The sequence below is a fragment of the Chinchilla lanigera genome, unplaced genomic scaffold (assembly GCF_000276665.1).
Source record: "Chinchilla lanigera isolate Chin_1 unplaced genomic scaffold, ChiLan1.0 scaffold00053, whole genome shotgun sequence".
Lineage (NCBI taxonomy): Eukaryota > Metazoa > Chordata > Mammalia > Rodentia > Chinchillidae > Chinchilla > Chinchilla lanigera.
In genome coordinates this window covers 8,882,204-8,898,984 of record NW_004955454.1, presented here as the reverse complement: position 1 = coordinate 8,898,984, position 16,781 = coordinate 8,882,204, and positions in this window count along the sequence as shown.

Here is a 16,781-nt window from a genome sequence, read left to right as displayed (position 1 = left end):
TGGACTAAGGAGCTGGTATTAGCACAGGCACACTCCCCAGAACTGAGTGTCTGTTCTGTTAAGCACCTCTAATTAACAGGGACATTATAAAGAGTCTGCCTGCTAACAAGCAGGCTGCTCAGTTCTCCGTGAAGAAAGATGCGCTTAGCATATAGGAAGAGTAATGACAATAAAATATGTTGACCAGAAACCCTGGCCCTCATCTCTTTCGAGGAATGAGTGACAGGTTTGGAGTACTCTGTTATACTGAGCCCTGGCTCACAGGCTTTCCCACAACCCTGTATTTCAGTCTGTGTTATGTGATCTAATGTATTTCATCCTAAGAACTGTTGCACTTTGGGGAAGTTACTCCTAGGTGCAAGGCTTTGAAGGTAGCAAGAAACTAACATATATAAGAAGAGAAGTAACTGCCAGGACACACCATGTGCAGGAGATGGTGAAGACCTGCTATTGACTGTGCCCCGTTCTTCAGTCTAAAGTCTCAAGTGGGAATGATGTGATGGGCTAGTCCTAGGCCACTACATAGCTGAAGAGAGATAGAAAAAAATTCATATCCTTGTAGCAGAAATCACTGCCTTTTTGGATCTGTTCTCCCTTGTTTTTAACATCCATTGAGCATATCCACTCAACTAGAGACTACATTTCTCAAACTCTTGCAGCAGCAATGTTGGGCCAGTGAAAGATGAGATATATATTGCTCAACTTCAAGGTTGTCTCCTGAGAGACTAAGCCACTTGGCTTGGACTTCCTTTTTCACTTACTGGCTGGGAAATAGTAACTTTAGAAAACTTCTTAGAAGCCAGGATGTGAGAATAGTTAGGCAACCAGGGAAGGTCTACAAGTCCACTGTCATTCATAGGCTCCAACTAGTTTTTATAGAGACCACTCAACTATCACTCATGCATTCTTTCTATCTTTAAAAGAAGCAAGAAAATCAACCACTTTCCCAAACTCCAATTTTTAAAAACTTTATTATGTTGGCTATGAAGCTGGAGTGTGGTATGGCAAGGAATCGTTCTAGAAGCTTCCTCCAGGACCATCATATACGTGCCCCTTGTATACCACCACATTGCAATAATAAAAATGGTTTTCTGCCAACCATTCAGTGTATCAGTTTGTGGTTTACATTTAGGGACCACACTGGTGTTTGTTAGGATTAATAGACAGAAGAAGTATGAGCAAGAACTGAGTCAGGCTTCTGTTAATGACCTGAGTATTATACATCACACCCTAACAATGATTTCAAATGACATTTCTGATCCCTGAGAATTAACTTCAACATTGGACTTCTGATTGGAGGCCTTCACATTGTCTATATATTCCCAGTCCACAGTAAGTGCCCCTAAAACCCCTTTGGGGAAGACAGAAAGCGGTTTTAGGATGTACTTTCATTGTGTTAGATGATCGTTATTCATAAGAGTCTAGACCTCCTTCTCTCAATGAGTTCTGGATAGAATTGTCTTTACCCAGAAACCAGGCCAGAGATCATAAATATTCATGACACAGTTGTCCTCAAAGTCTTTGATTTATTTTGCTTATTTAAATTAAGCCATGCTTCTGGACCATACATCCACCTTTTCCCCAGTAACATCATGTTCTACCAGTCATCTCCCTGGATGTAAGGCACCCGAACCTGACATTAGCACTCACGAGGATAATGATGCTTCCCCAGCTTCTGATGGTTGAATGCACCATCTGGCCTTCTTTTGGACATCTTATCATTCCCACTACAATTTGAATTCTATGAAGTTCCTCCAGTGCTCAGCTCTGAACTACAGAAAAACTCTTCACTGAACCTCTCAAAGAAGCTAGTTCTCCTCTCACTCTACATTTTCAGAAAAGAGATAATGTGCTGTGAAAAACAGCAGGGTTCCTTGCTTTTAAATAGGATACCCATTGTACTATGTTCATTTCCCTGAGTTTTTGTGACTTCTTTCTCAAACACCTCACATGAAAATTCTAAAATTTCTATCTTATTTTGCATGAGCTATTGTTTTTCCACAAGCACACAAAATATTAGTGCTACCCTGCCCAGCAGCATGATAATGTCATCTATACCAAAAGCTCACGTAACCAACTCTAGCCCTGCACTCCTTGACCCAGCACCATAAGGAGGCAGTTCCATTTGTAATCACCCCATAAATGTTAGCTAAGCTGTGTGACTCCCCTATTGCTTCATCTCTTTTCAACCCAAGTTGGCACAGCATGCTGAAGCCACCTAATGTCGTCACTGACCCACGACATTTGGCCAGATAAGGAGGGAGGGGTGGATGCTTCCTGGATCCTTCATCCACATTTCCAGTGCCTTGCAAAGCAGGGGCTTATTTATCATTCTCAGGTGAGGGAGAAGAATTAACTTTAACAGGGAGGAGTTGGCCATTTCTGTAGACATAAATGATTTGTGACCATCTTGTGATTAAATGGTTTTGGGTTTTTTTGTTTTTGCTGTTGCTTTTCTTTTTGCTTTGTTTTGTTCTATGGTTTTTTTAGCACATTGACTCCAACGTCCTTATCACAAATCTCAGTGTCTAACTTCTTGCCAAATAGAGCTATGACCTTGGTGAAGCAGTTTTCAGGGTGAGAAATCCGTCTTCTTTAAACTTTCAGCCTCTTACAGTTAAGTCCTTTATACTCTGCTTTTTCTGTCATTTAGCTGCAAGAGATATCAGCCATCTAAAGTGATGAAGGGTCCATCCAGTACCTTACATGGACAAGTGATTATTCTCTCCTTTCCCACATTTTTGTGTCTATCATCAATACTGAGCAATATCCCTCTTGTATCATGGTCCTAGCAACTGCTCTTCCCTGCAACCTTCTCATGTACTGTGATTTTATGAATCCTAGTGTGTCCTCTTCCACAATCATTCCATCCCCCTACACAGTGATGAACAGCTGGCCAATGGGTTAGTTTCTTAGGCCCACTATAACAAAATACCACAATTGGAGTCTCTTAAACAGCAGAAATGTATTTTCCCATAAATTTGGAGGGAGAAGCATGAGATCAAGCTTTGGCAATTTTGGATTCTTTTGAGATCTTTCTCCTTGGTTTGTAGTCTTCCCTGCAAGTCTGTGTAACCAAATCTCCTCTTCACATAATGATATCGTTCATATTAGGTTACAGCCTGTCCTAGTAGTCTCATTTTAACTTAACTTTCTGAGGTATTGGAGGTTGGGAGGACACAAGGCAGCACATACCACATTACTAGAGAATACCAATGACTTTCAGTATTCCGCCTACCCCCAGGGACAAGATCCATATTTCCAACCAGCTGAAGTCCAACCTAGCTTTGACGTCCCAGCCCTACTGCTGGTATGAACTATGGACTGTTTCCCTGAGCTGTATGTGGAAAAGTTTAAAGCATGTGAGGGTGTGGTGTCCAACATGAGTAGCCCGAAGCATCCAAATCTTAATCAATCCCATTATCTCATTCAGATAATTTACTAAATAGAAGTAATATTTAAAATATAAAATGTATGTTAGAGTAAAATTTTTATATTTGGACATAATTTATCCATTTACTACAATATCTCCTAGTACACCAAATTAAATTTATCTGTAATTCACCCATAAAGGTAAATGTTGCTATTTCTGGAATGGAATATCTATACTTTTCAACATAAAGTTCATAAGCTATTGTCGCTTTTTTCTACTGATCCTCCAACTAAACACAAAACAACATTTTAGAATGAAAGCCAGAGATGAAATAAGCCTGAATAGAGACACAAGATGCATTTTTAATAACCTTGCTATAATTATCAGAGAGCCCAAATCAACCTAACATGTGGAGAGCATTAAATTATACATTATTAATTTGAAATAAAATGTTACAGTCTGAGACCTACACAGAAAAAAGAAGAGTTTTAGCAGCAGCATTTACTTTATTGTGCTTTCACTTTAGGCTTAATTGAAAGTATAATTTTCAACTATGATGTTACTTCATTTCTCATCTATTTTTTTTCTTTTTTGGAAATAAATAGTTCAGAAATTTCTGATAAAGTATTAACTTTTATTAGATAACCCAAACCTCCAAATAGATTTCAACTTCACCCCAAGGGGGACAATATATCTTAATGAGTTTAATCATAATAAAAGTAAATTGATAAAACAAAACAAAACGTTACTTTAGCAGAACTTTCCCCAGCTGTTGACAGAAACTAGAGAAAACTCATTTATATTGCAAATCCACTAATACCAGTAGTTAAAAGTAATGTATGAATAGATAACTATAAGATGCAAGTAATTAATGTTGTGTTAACCATAGAAACTTTGCTATAATGTTATGTCTATATGTATGGAAATATATACACTTAAATATAAAAACATACAAAAGGATATGGAATTTTAAGTGATTATGCAGCAAAAGTTTGCAGAACAAATTTTGGTTGCCATGTAGGAAAAATATTGATGAAACATTTGAAAAAACCAGAATTGCCTCAATACAGTTATTTGATACCATTTTCAATTAATAGATCTCTGACATTGAACTTTAAGGTACAAGTTAGTACTTTCATGACTCTGCACTCAATTCAAGCTATTGGTAAATAGTTTGTGGTTTTATTAGTTCTGCTTTAATTAGTATATTTTTGCAATACAAATGAGTGACATTCATCTTGGGGGATGTGTACATACATGAATTGCATTTTGATCATTTTTCGTTTCCCTAATCTCTCCTCTCCCTCCTTTCCCAGATCCCATTCCCACCTCCACAGAATCTACCTCCCTCCCGAGTGCTGGGATTACAGGCATGCACCACCGCACCTGATGTGGTCCCCTTCTCTTTGGCAAAAGACCTAACTTCCTATTTCCAATAGATATCTTTTATTTTGTCATTTATTTGTATTTTGAGTTTCTCATATAAGAGAAACCATGCACTATTTAAGCTTGTGTATTTGATTTATTTCACTTAACATTATGGCCTCAAACTACATCCATTTTCCTACAGACTCAAGCTTATCCTTCTTTATCACTGTGTATAAATACTACCTTTTCTGAATCCATTCAGCTACTTATAGACATATAGGCCACTTCCAAGATTTATCTATTATGAATTGTACTACTATAAACATGGGTATGCACGTATCACTGCAATATAATGTTCTTAGTTCTTTAGGGAAGATACATAGAAAGGGAATAGCTAAGTCAAATGGAATTTCTAGTTTTAATTTTTGATTCTATAATGTTGTACTATTTTACATTCCTGCCAACAATAATAATTCTTAAGTATTAATTTTTCTTGAGGTTATTGTGAATGGTATTGTTTCCCTAATTTCTATTCTGGTGAGTTTATTGCTGGTATACAGGAATGCTATTGCTTTTTGTGTTTGTATCCTGTTATACCACTGAATGATTGATTTGTTTGTGACGGGGTCTCATTATATAATTCAGGCTGGCCTTGAACTCACTATGTGGCCCCAGCTGGCTTCAAATTCACAGGATCCTCAGCCTCTTGAGAGCTGGAATTACTGGCATGCACCACAGACCTAGCCTGAATTTGGCTTTTAATTCTGGGACTCTTTGGGTGGAATTTTCTAGCTTTTCTATGTAGAGTATCATATCCCTTTCATTTCTTTCTCTTGCCTGATTGCTCTAATTTTTCTGGGAACTGTGATGAACAAAAGTGGTGAAGGTGGCCATCCTTGTCTTATTCCTGATGTAGAGGGAAAACGTTTAGCTTCTCCCCATTTAATATGATGCTGGCTGCTTTTGTTGTTCATTTTGGTTTTGCTTTTTTTGTGCATCAGAAATGACTTTTTTTGTCTTTTTGAGACAGGGTCTAGCTATGGAGTTTGCACTGGCTTTGAGCTCACTTTGTAGCCCAGGCTGACCTTGAACTTACAACGATCCCCCATCCTCACTCTTTCATTTTGCTCCCTTAAATTATTTATAATTTGGGTTTCTCATATTAGGGACATCATGGGATATTTATCTCCACCATAACTTTTCTCTGTATCTTCTCAAAAGAGTTACAGCCATCCTATCCCAGTGACATGTGCCAATCCATGCTTGTAGCAACACAATTCACAGTCGCCAGACTATGAAAGTAGGCTAAATGCCCATGGACAGATGACTGAACAAAGAAAATATACATATACTCAATGATGACTACTCATTCATAAGGAAGGATAAATTTGCGCTGTTAGTGGGAGAATGAATGGATCATGAGATCATAATCTCAGTGAAATTACTATAGACAGCTAAGTTAGGCAGAAATATTACAGGCTATTAGTGAGCCTTTCCAGAGTTCCAGTCATTATACTGGGGATTCCTTCAGTGAGTTTCCAAATTCCTGTGCAGGTGATGGCTCATGGTAGGAAAAAAGAGCAAAAGGTAAAATAGAGGTGGATATAAGGTATGACAAAACTATAAAGTAGGATATACCCCTACCCCAGGGCTCTGGGATGGCCAGTTGTTCTCTGGGAACAAAAGGCCCAGGATCTCCATCTCCCCACCATTTTATTTAGCCCATACAGTGGGAAGGGTACAGTGCTTTTCCTGGAACAGCATAGAAGTAATAGTTGAATGGGCAAGTTTAACATCTTGAAGGTAACCAGTTAACTCATCTTCACACCTGGGTGCTAGTTTCCCCATGTTGTCCTCAGGAAGCTTTCTCCAACTCTGTGAGCCTTACTGACTGGGAGGAAGCAGGATTTCCACAATCAAAACCCAACCCCCAAGGAAAGGGTGAGTCAATTTATAATTTCTGGTCCCCAACAATAGGCAGGGCAATGCCCTCAAAGAAGTCAGTACAGACGATTAGAACACACTACAGCTGTAGCTGGAGGTGAAGGCCAGATCTCCAGATAAAGATAGGATGACCACACCTACATACTTCCCTAGAGATAAAGAATAACGATGGATATTATAAATACATGTGAGTCACCTGCATGGAGGGCCAAGATCTCCTGACCCATCCCTTCCAGGAAAGGTCCCTGTTCTTTCCACTTAAACTTGCCCTATGACTTGCTTCCCCCATTGGAGCCACGTTATCTGACCATACTTGTATTCTTATTGGTTGATCATAGTTTTGTCCCACCTTATGATTTCATACCCTTCTCATGATTTTGCTATATGAAACCTTCCTCTGTAAGTGGATCCACAGCAACCCACCTTCTAGGTCCCCTATTGTTTCTCTCAGGAGCTGTCTGTCCATCAATAAAATTTCCTATTCTTAACCTGCGTTGGTCCTCAGAATTAATTCTTCAGTCTTGGGGAACACAAACTTGGCGTATCAGACACCGAGCATGTTGGGAATTATAATATTTTCCTTATATCATTTGGAGGTCTGATATCACTCCTATATCAAAATGAATCAAACACAGAAGATTTTATTGCATCTTTATGAAATTTTACTTCTCTTACTAACACATTTTCTACCACCACTGGAACTATTGTACCTTTTTCTCCACTTAATTTAGGGCCAGAAGTACAGTATTTGTCCTTCAGCTCTGTTTTATACTACTGTTCTCTTCCAACTCTCTATAGCATGGAGTATATTTGGACTTTGTGGTGGATTAACTAATCGTCAACTTGAAACACCCCACTGAACTGAATCAGTGTGGTGTTGTGTGTAGAAAGCCCACCGGATGATTGTTACCAAGAGCATAAAAGGAGAACTGAAGGGGAAGATGGTGCTGTTGATTCTCCTGGAGAAGCTTCTCACGCTGGTTTTCCTGATATGAACTCAGCTGTTCTCATCACTGGAGGAGCTCGGGTCCTTGTCACTGAGGATGGCTGCAGTCTTCTTTGGGGGAGCTCTGATCCTTGAATGTCCCTTCCTGACTCCAATGCAGATCCCCCTGCCTGCTGGCACAGATCCTCCATCCCACTGGTGCAGACTTTCTAGCTTCCACCACTGACCTCTGAGTCTTCTCAGTGCAGAACTTGGTATAGACTTGCATGAGACATTGTCCTGAGCTCTAAGCCTCCAACTGGACTCATGGAGGACATTGCTATGGGCTCTAGGTCTTCAGCTAGACTTGTGCAGAGCACTCCAATGGGATCCAGACCCTCAGCTGGGTTCTTTGCTCCTCTAGTGTGTGGACAGATTTCTGGCACTCTTCTGAATTTGACTCAGCGTGAATATTATAAAATAACCCTATGAATTATGTGTCCTGTATTAAATCTGTTCCCCTGTAAACCCTGACTACAGTAGCCCAAAATTGGGAAACTGGATAATATTGAAAAGTAAGTGTGAAAGACAAAGAGCTGACATGGAAAATCAAGCCGAGTTCTCTGCAGTGTACCTTAGAAGTGTAGGAAGGTGAGACAGACACCACTGTCATAAACTGTGTCCATTTCTATTAGTGACATTACCAGGAGTTGTGCAGTTGACATAATCACCCACTATCTTGCATAAAGCAATATAATAAGCATGACTGAGGGGGGAAAAAGAAATCCCTGCCTCGGGATATTTACAGTTTGATTGGTGGAGATCATTTTTCTAAGCAGACACCTAAAGAGAACTTTGTAAGGGAATCTAGAAGTGGGTGGAAGTAACACTCAGTGTGTTAGAGAGAAAAGGCAGAGGGAGACCCTAACCTGGAGCTGGGTAAACCCATTTCCTAGAATCAGGAGACTTCTGAGGTCCAGATTATTAAGTGATAAACTAACTGTCTGTCTTGTCTGCCCCCTTCTCTCATGATGAAATTATGAAAACTTTCCAGTGAAAGTAACTTTTTAAATATTCCATGGCAAGCAATATGCTAAATGGAAAATATTGTGCCAAGGAAAATAAAGTGCTTCAATCTTTGTTGTACTTGCGGTCAGAGTGTGTGTAAACTGTAATTAAAACACATTTCCCCTGAACTCACACTGAATATGCTCAATCTGATTGGGTAAGCACCTCCAGAAGGCTGATATGTTCTTTTGTGTCTCCAGGATGGCACACTGACACATGTTCTCTGTCTCTCGCCTGGGATTCCACTATCAAGTTAATGATATTCATTAGTTATTGCGGGCTGATCAGGTCCGCAATCTCTCGAATGAGTGTATCATGAGGGCTAAATAAAAAGAGGCAAATGGAATGATTTCAGGGCTCTTGGAGGATCAAAGCCCTCACAGAATCTGAGATTCTTTTAGGGTTAAAATCAAGACCTTCTCTGGGTGTCCTGTATTTATTTGATTATCAGAAAAAGGGAGGAGAGTACTCAAGAACAGTGGAATTACTCAAGGACATCTCCAAGTAAGGTATTAAATTAATCCTTAGTAAGGATTAAATTAATCTACCCAGGAGTGAGATGCCTGAGGCTGTAGTGTTTATCTAGTTGAGATCAGATCCAGGTGTCCTTGACTGTGATCTTGTCTTATCCTTTGAGTCTTTCTGGCTTCTTCTGCCATTACAGGTTTTAGTAGGGATTAGGCACTCATAGAGGTTCACTTACTATGAATCCATTGCCCATTTCCAGACAGGGAGCCTAGGAACTGGACACATTCACAAGTGAACATGAAAAGCCAATTGATTAATTTAAGTCCTGCTCAGAGCTGCTTCATAGTGGTCTCCATCATTCCACCACTATCTTCACCTCCCACATACTCCAAGTAGGGACCCACCAGCAACAGAAGAATGTCTGAACACATAAGTCAATCAATGAGTCAGAGAAGTACAAATTTTAATATGATACATAGTATTCCACTTATTTAATATTTTTAGTAATGCTATATTTCATAGAATTAGGAAGAAGTATAATCTAGACTTCAGGATGAAAATTTGATGGTCAGAACTTCCATGCTGAATGATATTTTCAGGTAATCACATAAATCATGACACATTTCTCTATATTTAATTCTCACAAATATATAATTTTTACATATTTGTCACTGAGGGCTACTGAAATTCAGGAGCCAGTCTGCTGAGGACAATATTTTATCTAAATGTGTTGGGATAAAAAAAATATAGTGCACATCTCCTTGTGCCTTTATTTCTTCTTGTTAAAATATAATTATCAAAATGTAAATTTCTTCAAAGTTTTATATATAGGGAATTGTAAATTATTGTACCCACTAAAAATATGGTATATTGTATCATTTGTTACTGATTTAACCCAATTAGTGTTCTCTTTTTATTTTTAAGTTAACTTCTAATTGGGCACTAGAAAATTTGTGAAAGATCATGAACTCTCTTCACCCTCTTTTAGTAAAACCCCAAGGAGATTTGTCTGTTGGAATTGGGTCACTGAAGCACATAATCATATTTGTGGATGTGAAGGGCTTTCTTCAGTGAACTTCATTAAAACTAACTTCCCTTGATCATTAAAACATCGTTCATCTTTGTAACAGCTTTTCTGGGTGAATTAGTCTTTTGGTGAAATGTCTTTGAAGTTATTCCTGAAATATCTTTGATCTAAAGTTAAATTTAGAATTGCTGAGAGTTCTCATGCCCTTTCAGTAGTGTTTTGTGTTATCAACACATTCAGTGATGGCAAACTCACTGATACGAGCTTATAAAACATAATCTTTAATGCACTTACAATAAATGTAACAAAACTAACTCTTTCAGATTTAAAAGAAATATACTGAAATATTTTATTTTAACTTTTAATTAATTAAATTTTCCATACCAAGGATGAAGTGTTTATGTTTTTCCAGTCAATATTTATGAAAGCTCATCATTCCAAATTCAAAAAGCTTCCTTCAGATTCATAAATGAGCTTATGAATATTTCATCAGAAGTTGAGATCATAAAATGAAGCACTTTGTAATTCTTTCAATAAAGAATGCCCGTGTATTAAAACAATGCTATGCTAATGAGATACTAAAAGCATTTGTGTTTTTCCTTCAGAACAGTTATAAATGCCTGTGTAGGACAACCACTGTTTCTGGCACTACTCAGATCAATAACATATTGCAGTCCTTGCTTAGTTATTCAAGAAACAATGAGATAACACAAAATTTGAAAAACAACTTTACAGATAATTGCCAAGTCCCCAAACAATACTGAAGATTAACTTTCTGATTTAGAAATCAGGGACACAAGCATCACCAAATGTTATACTAAGATGTAAACAACTTTTTCAGCATGTAGTTCAATGTCATGGCTATTTATAGGAGTAGCTGTTATGTGTCAGATATTCTATTTCTATTTCCAAGGAGACTCTGGACTTCATAAAGAATATCAAAGGTTACCTGAGTGTCATGTCCCCATCTAAAATAGAATGAACAGGCTGGGATTAAAATCACCAGTGCATTTCAAATATAAATTTGACATTTATCAATCAAAGGCATTATTTTTGATGACATCATTCTATAGGCATTGGTGAAAGCGAGCTTCATTGTTGGTATTCTTTGGATATTCGAGGAGCTTATAGAACTGACAGTAGTAAGGTGTTAATCCATCCATTCAACATTCAAATATGTTTTCTAGTATGTCATATGTTCCAAGGCTTGTTACCATGTTGAGATAGAGATAGATAGAGATAGAGATAGAGATAGAGATAGATAGAGATAGAGATAGAAATGATAGAGATACAGATAGAGATAGAGATAGATAGATGTAACAAAGCAAAATTCTCTATCTCATAGACTTTTTTTTTTTTTTTTTTTGGTTTTTCTCCGGTACCGGGAACCGAACTCACGACCTTCTGCTTGCCAGGCAGGCGCTTTGCCGCTGAGCTAAATCCCCAGCCCCTATCTCATAGACTTGACCAAACATATAAATTAGTGATAGAACTTATGGTGGGGAAATATGCTACACATAAAATAAAAAGAGTGTTGAAGACAGCTAATTTAGATTTACTAACAGGAAACAGTTTCTCTGAAGAGGATCATTTGGGCAGAACCTGAATGAAGGAGCAAACCTATACATGGGATCTGTGTGAGGAGAATTCCAGACAAGAAAAAGGAGCAAGTGTGGTTGCCCTGAGAAGAAGTGAAGAGCTGAAATGGAAGTAAAGGTCCTGTATACGGATTCAGCTGAGAAAGTGAGGTGGAGAGAGGAAATGACTGCTAGGAAGGGTAGGCAGAGGTAAGGGCAGCTAGTAAGGACGTGGGTTAGGTTGGGGGTGGTATTTTGACATGGATTACATTGAGGGTGGTATTTTGAATATGGTGGGAAGCTACATCTGGGTTTTTAATGGAAGCATAACCATCCTATATTCATGTTTTTAAAAAGGTGTTCCTAGCTTCTCTGTGGAATAAAGACTCTGACTGTGTCAAAAGTGGATGCAAGCAGATGACTGAGGTTGTTATTGGCAAATAGATAAGAGAGATAGGAGGAAAAAAAGTGGTATGGATCAAATCTGAAATTTTTCTGAGTATATACAATTTTTATTTGCTGATTACAGCTTAATAAAACAATAATATAATACAATTGCCATCACAAAGGTATGTACAAAGCTGAGGATACAGCTCTATACAAAACAGTGTGATACTTGCTGTCATTAAGGTCTGTACAAAGCTAGGGATGTGGCTCAGTGGTAGAGCACCGGACTGTCATGAGCAAGGCCCTGGGTTTGATGCCCTAGCTCCACAAAATACTGGGGGAGGATATAAACAACAGAAGCTACATAAGCAATGGGACATGAATTCTACCAGAAGAGTAGAGAAGGGTTACAAAACAAGAGCTATTACAGTGGAGGTTTGCCAGGAATTAAAGCAGAAACAGACAGGTAGGTGGAGATTGGAACGGCAAGAGCCATCCTGCTAGATTTGACAAAATATCCTCATTATCATTAGGTGGAAATGATTTTAAAACTTCACTCCCTGTTTTTGTACCTGAGAAACTGAAGGCATAATGGAATGAAATGGAGTGAGTAGACGGAGAACAAATAAAGTCTAGAGCTTGTGTGTTGGGGGTGGAGAATAAAAGTTCCAGTTTGGACAGTCCAACCTGAGACATTTCATTAGACGCTGAAGTGGAGATGCACGTCTGCAGCTTAGTACTGAGATCAGAGCTGGATTTCAAGATGTAAACTTTAAATATTACCAGGATAATACAGCATTTAAGCACCAAGAGGCTGGACATAATTACTCCGTGGTGCGATACACAGATACAAGTAAAGAATGTGGAAGGCCAAGCCCAAGCCATACCGACCCAACATTAGAAATTATGCAGCTGAGCTAGAGCCAGCACAAAAAATGCAGTTTGCGGAAGGGAGCACAGTAAAAGCAAGTTTGAAGATGTGTGTTATCTGAGGAGCAAAATGAGATAAAGGTGGAAAGAAGGATTTAGAAATTGCATCAAAGCACAGATCATTGATTTGCAAATAGAGGCCTCCATCACCAGTTTTGGAGAGTGTTTCATAAGACAATAGCAAGGAGAGACAGGTGAGACGTGAGGTGCGCGCTCTGTACCCAAGTAAAATCCACAGACCCTGGAAACCAAGAGTCAAGGATGACTCACAGGAGGAGACAACAGTGTGGTTTCCTAAACAGAAAACACACACACACACACACACACACACACACATACACAAATCATATCTTAGGAAACTTCTAAGTTTCAGACATTTCAAGCTCAAGGTGCCCAAATCAGACCTAAAGATGACCATTAGTGGGACAGCAAAGCTTCAGCTAGTAGAGCTGAAGCAAATATATGCAGCAAATAGAGCTATAAGGAGCACCACCTTAAACACTTAAAGACGTCATTGGACGGGCTGCCTGAGAAAATTTGGACAACTAAAAGAATGTATTGACACACGTGTGAAATACAAATGGGCTTCTGAGTGATGATGGTGAGTTTTATATTTTCTTGTCTTAACTTTCCTCAAGCCATGTCAATTTGGTTCCAACTCTGCCTGTGGAGAAGAGGTTAATCAGTCCAATAGTTTCCTTCCAGTGATAAATAAAATGAAAAGATTATAGAACATATAGTTTTGTTCATAAACCAGCTTCTTTAAGCTGATTTGAGGAATGATAGAGCCGTAGCTTGATGTACTGAAAGGAGAGAAATCCTGCTGTGTAGCCGTCAGCAATTTATTTTTCCCCATAGCTCAGTCTCCTCATCTATCAACTGAGGATCATGAAAGAGACGTTACTGTGTTCACACAGATATACTACACACATGAACGTTTCAGCACAAGGATCAGTTCATCGATGCTTAACAAATGCTAGTCTCCTTCTCACAGCTCCTGTGATGTATTCTGGAGAACTTTGACCCCAATTAAATCTCAGCTGAAAACCATCATAATTATGTTTTCAAACATGTTATATAATTTTAATAGTTATAGTTGGGGAAAGTTGAAATAACACAAGTTAATTGTTTTTTAAATTGCTTAACAATTTAATTATTTCATTAAGGTAAAATGTATATGCAATGAAATGGATACAATTGGTTGAGTTCCAATGAGCATATGCTTCCATAAAGCACCATTCCCTAAAACAATGTGCAGTTTTCATGGCCAGGCATGGTGGCACATGTCTGTAATCCCAGAACTCTGGAGGCTGAGGCAGGAGGATCACTGTGAGTTCAAAGCCAGCCTGGACTACAGAGTGAGCTCAAGGGCAGCTGGAATTGCCTAGCGAGACCCTGTCTCAAAAAGACAAAAAACAAACAAACAAACAAAAATATGCAATTTTCATCACTAAAGGTACTCCTTCTTCCTTCCCCATGATGATTTATTTGCTCTGGCTGACCTCATATTTTATGAACTGTCCAAATATGTTAATGTCCATTCTTCACTATGTTTTAGTTCTTTATTAGAGCTCTTCATTTATTCTAAATTATTTGTCTTCCATTCTGTGTACTGCCTTTTCATTTTCTTAATGATCTCCTCTGATGGGCTAACATTGTTCATTTTGATGACGGTCAATTAACTATTTTAAAAAATTTTTAAGTGCTTTTCATGTTCTTGCTAAGTAATCTTTGCTTTCCTTAGGATTTCAAAGATATCTTCTCATATTTTGTCTATAAATATTGTACCTTCAAATTTTATATTTTCACAAATGATTCATCTAAAATATTTGTGTAATAAATATTAATTTTTAAAAATATACTTTCATATATTCTGGATTTTCTGTGGTAATAAAACTTTAAATGGCTTTCCATGGAATGAGATGGTGTTTATGAATAATCACCCACCTTTGGGTTCATAATGTGATCTTTCTTTAGAGTACATACATTTCTAATCCTCCTTGTTGACTAGTTGCCTTATAAGCTGGTTGAAATGAAATTCATCCAGAAGGTACCACATTTTGTATCTCTAATATTAAAATGAAATAAAACAGAAAAGTAGAACACAATGTATGTTTCACATTAGTACTTCTCAAAACCTTTAAGTAGTAGGAACAGTTATAACAACAATATCATGGAAAAAGTGATTTGAGTTTTTAGAATTACCCGGATATAATGAAACCTGAGTACTTTTACAGTTTTCCCCTTTGGAATCTGCTCACAATATCTAAACAAATACATGCTGGGCCTCAGATTTCAGAGGAAATTTCATTTCATGGCCTGAAATATATCAAGTGATTTATAAAGCATTTCTTGTTCATTTATGCCATGGTGAAAATACATCTAAGATCTCAAATTATTTTTACATTAACCTTTCAGAAGATAATGATTTCTAAATTTGAAAATAAAAGGAAGTCCACTTTATCTCTCCATAATGAAAAATACTATTTTCCTAAACTAATGTAGGAAAATAACAAATTTAATCTACCTAACTATCATCACTTTGCATTATGCTCCCTGAAGCTGTTTTGAAAATGTGCCAGTTTGATAACTGTCCCTTACTTCAAAAAAAAAAAAAAAAAACTGTGTGTTGACTAAAGAAATGTCACTTTGACATTATGTACACTATTAAAACACCAGGTTTTTCTGCTGTCTACCTAATTTTACATATTTAACCTTTGTGCCGCTATAATGTTCTACTGTCTGGTATAAATACACCCTCCTGCCCCTGTGCCTGCTGGTTATTTCCCTGCAAACCTGCATTCTGGACTAAAATTGCAGGTTCAATTGCCTGGTAACACACTTTACCCAAGCTGTGGAATCAGGGAGCTGTGGATCCCCAGGAGCACTAGGCTCCTACACAAGCCCCATCAGCCTGACAGCAAAACATGCCTAATTCAGACACCCCTGTTTGTCTGCCGGAAATTCTGATCCTCATGCTTTCTTTCCAGATGATTCTAGGAGCTCCCGAGGCACTCACTTTGTCTCTGGACAACACACCATACCTACCAAAATTCTGTTTTTGTTAATCTCTAGGCCTGACCCGGAAGCTCCTGTTGCCACTGATATAAAAGAAAAAACATCCATCCAGGCCTTTTCTCCCTCTGCCCAAAAAGGTGGGGGTTTCTTTTGTAGGCTCCTGTACCCACAGAGTGCCAGCACCTGATACCAGGGGTCCTGCTGCTGTCCGCAGTCCAGATTAGCATCCAGACACCTTGGATGATTTCAGCAAAACCGTATGTTGAGTTTTTATGCACTTTTTAAATTTGACTCTCTTATCCTGTTGCTTGGGCTGGCTCTGTTGAGCCTCAAGTTAGAACAGCAGTGCCAGGCCTGACTCCAGGAGCTGTAGATGTTCCCAGAGAACAGAACTGTCCTCCAACTAGGAGAGCTTGATGATGCCCCACTTCAGCTCCAGCATGCATCCTTCACTTTCTCCCACCACCAGGAGGACTGGTGCAATCCTCTGCCCCATGCACAAGAAGGAGAGCTAGGGGTGGCCAGACCTGGGTGGAGCATAGCCCCTAACAAACAGAGCCTGTGGGTCAGGATTCCATCCATTTCTCAATTTTGGTCATTCTTGTCTGAGGTCAAACTTGAAAATGTTTTCCACGGTGCTTGGTATCTTGTGTAAGCATAATTCTCCCAAAGGGGCTCAGAACAAAAGCATCATAC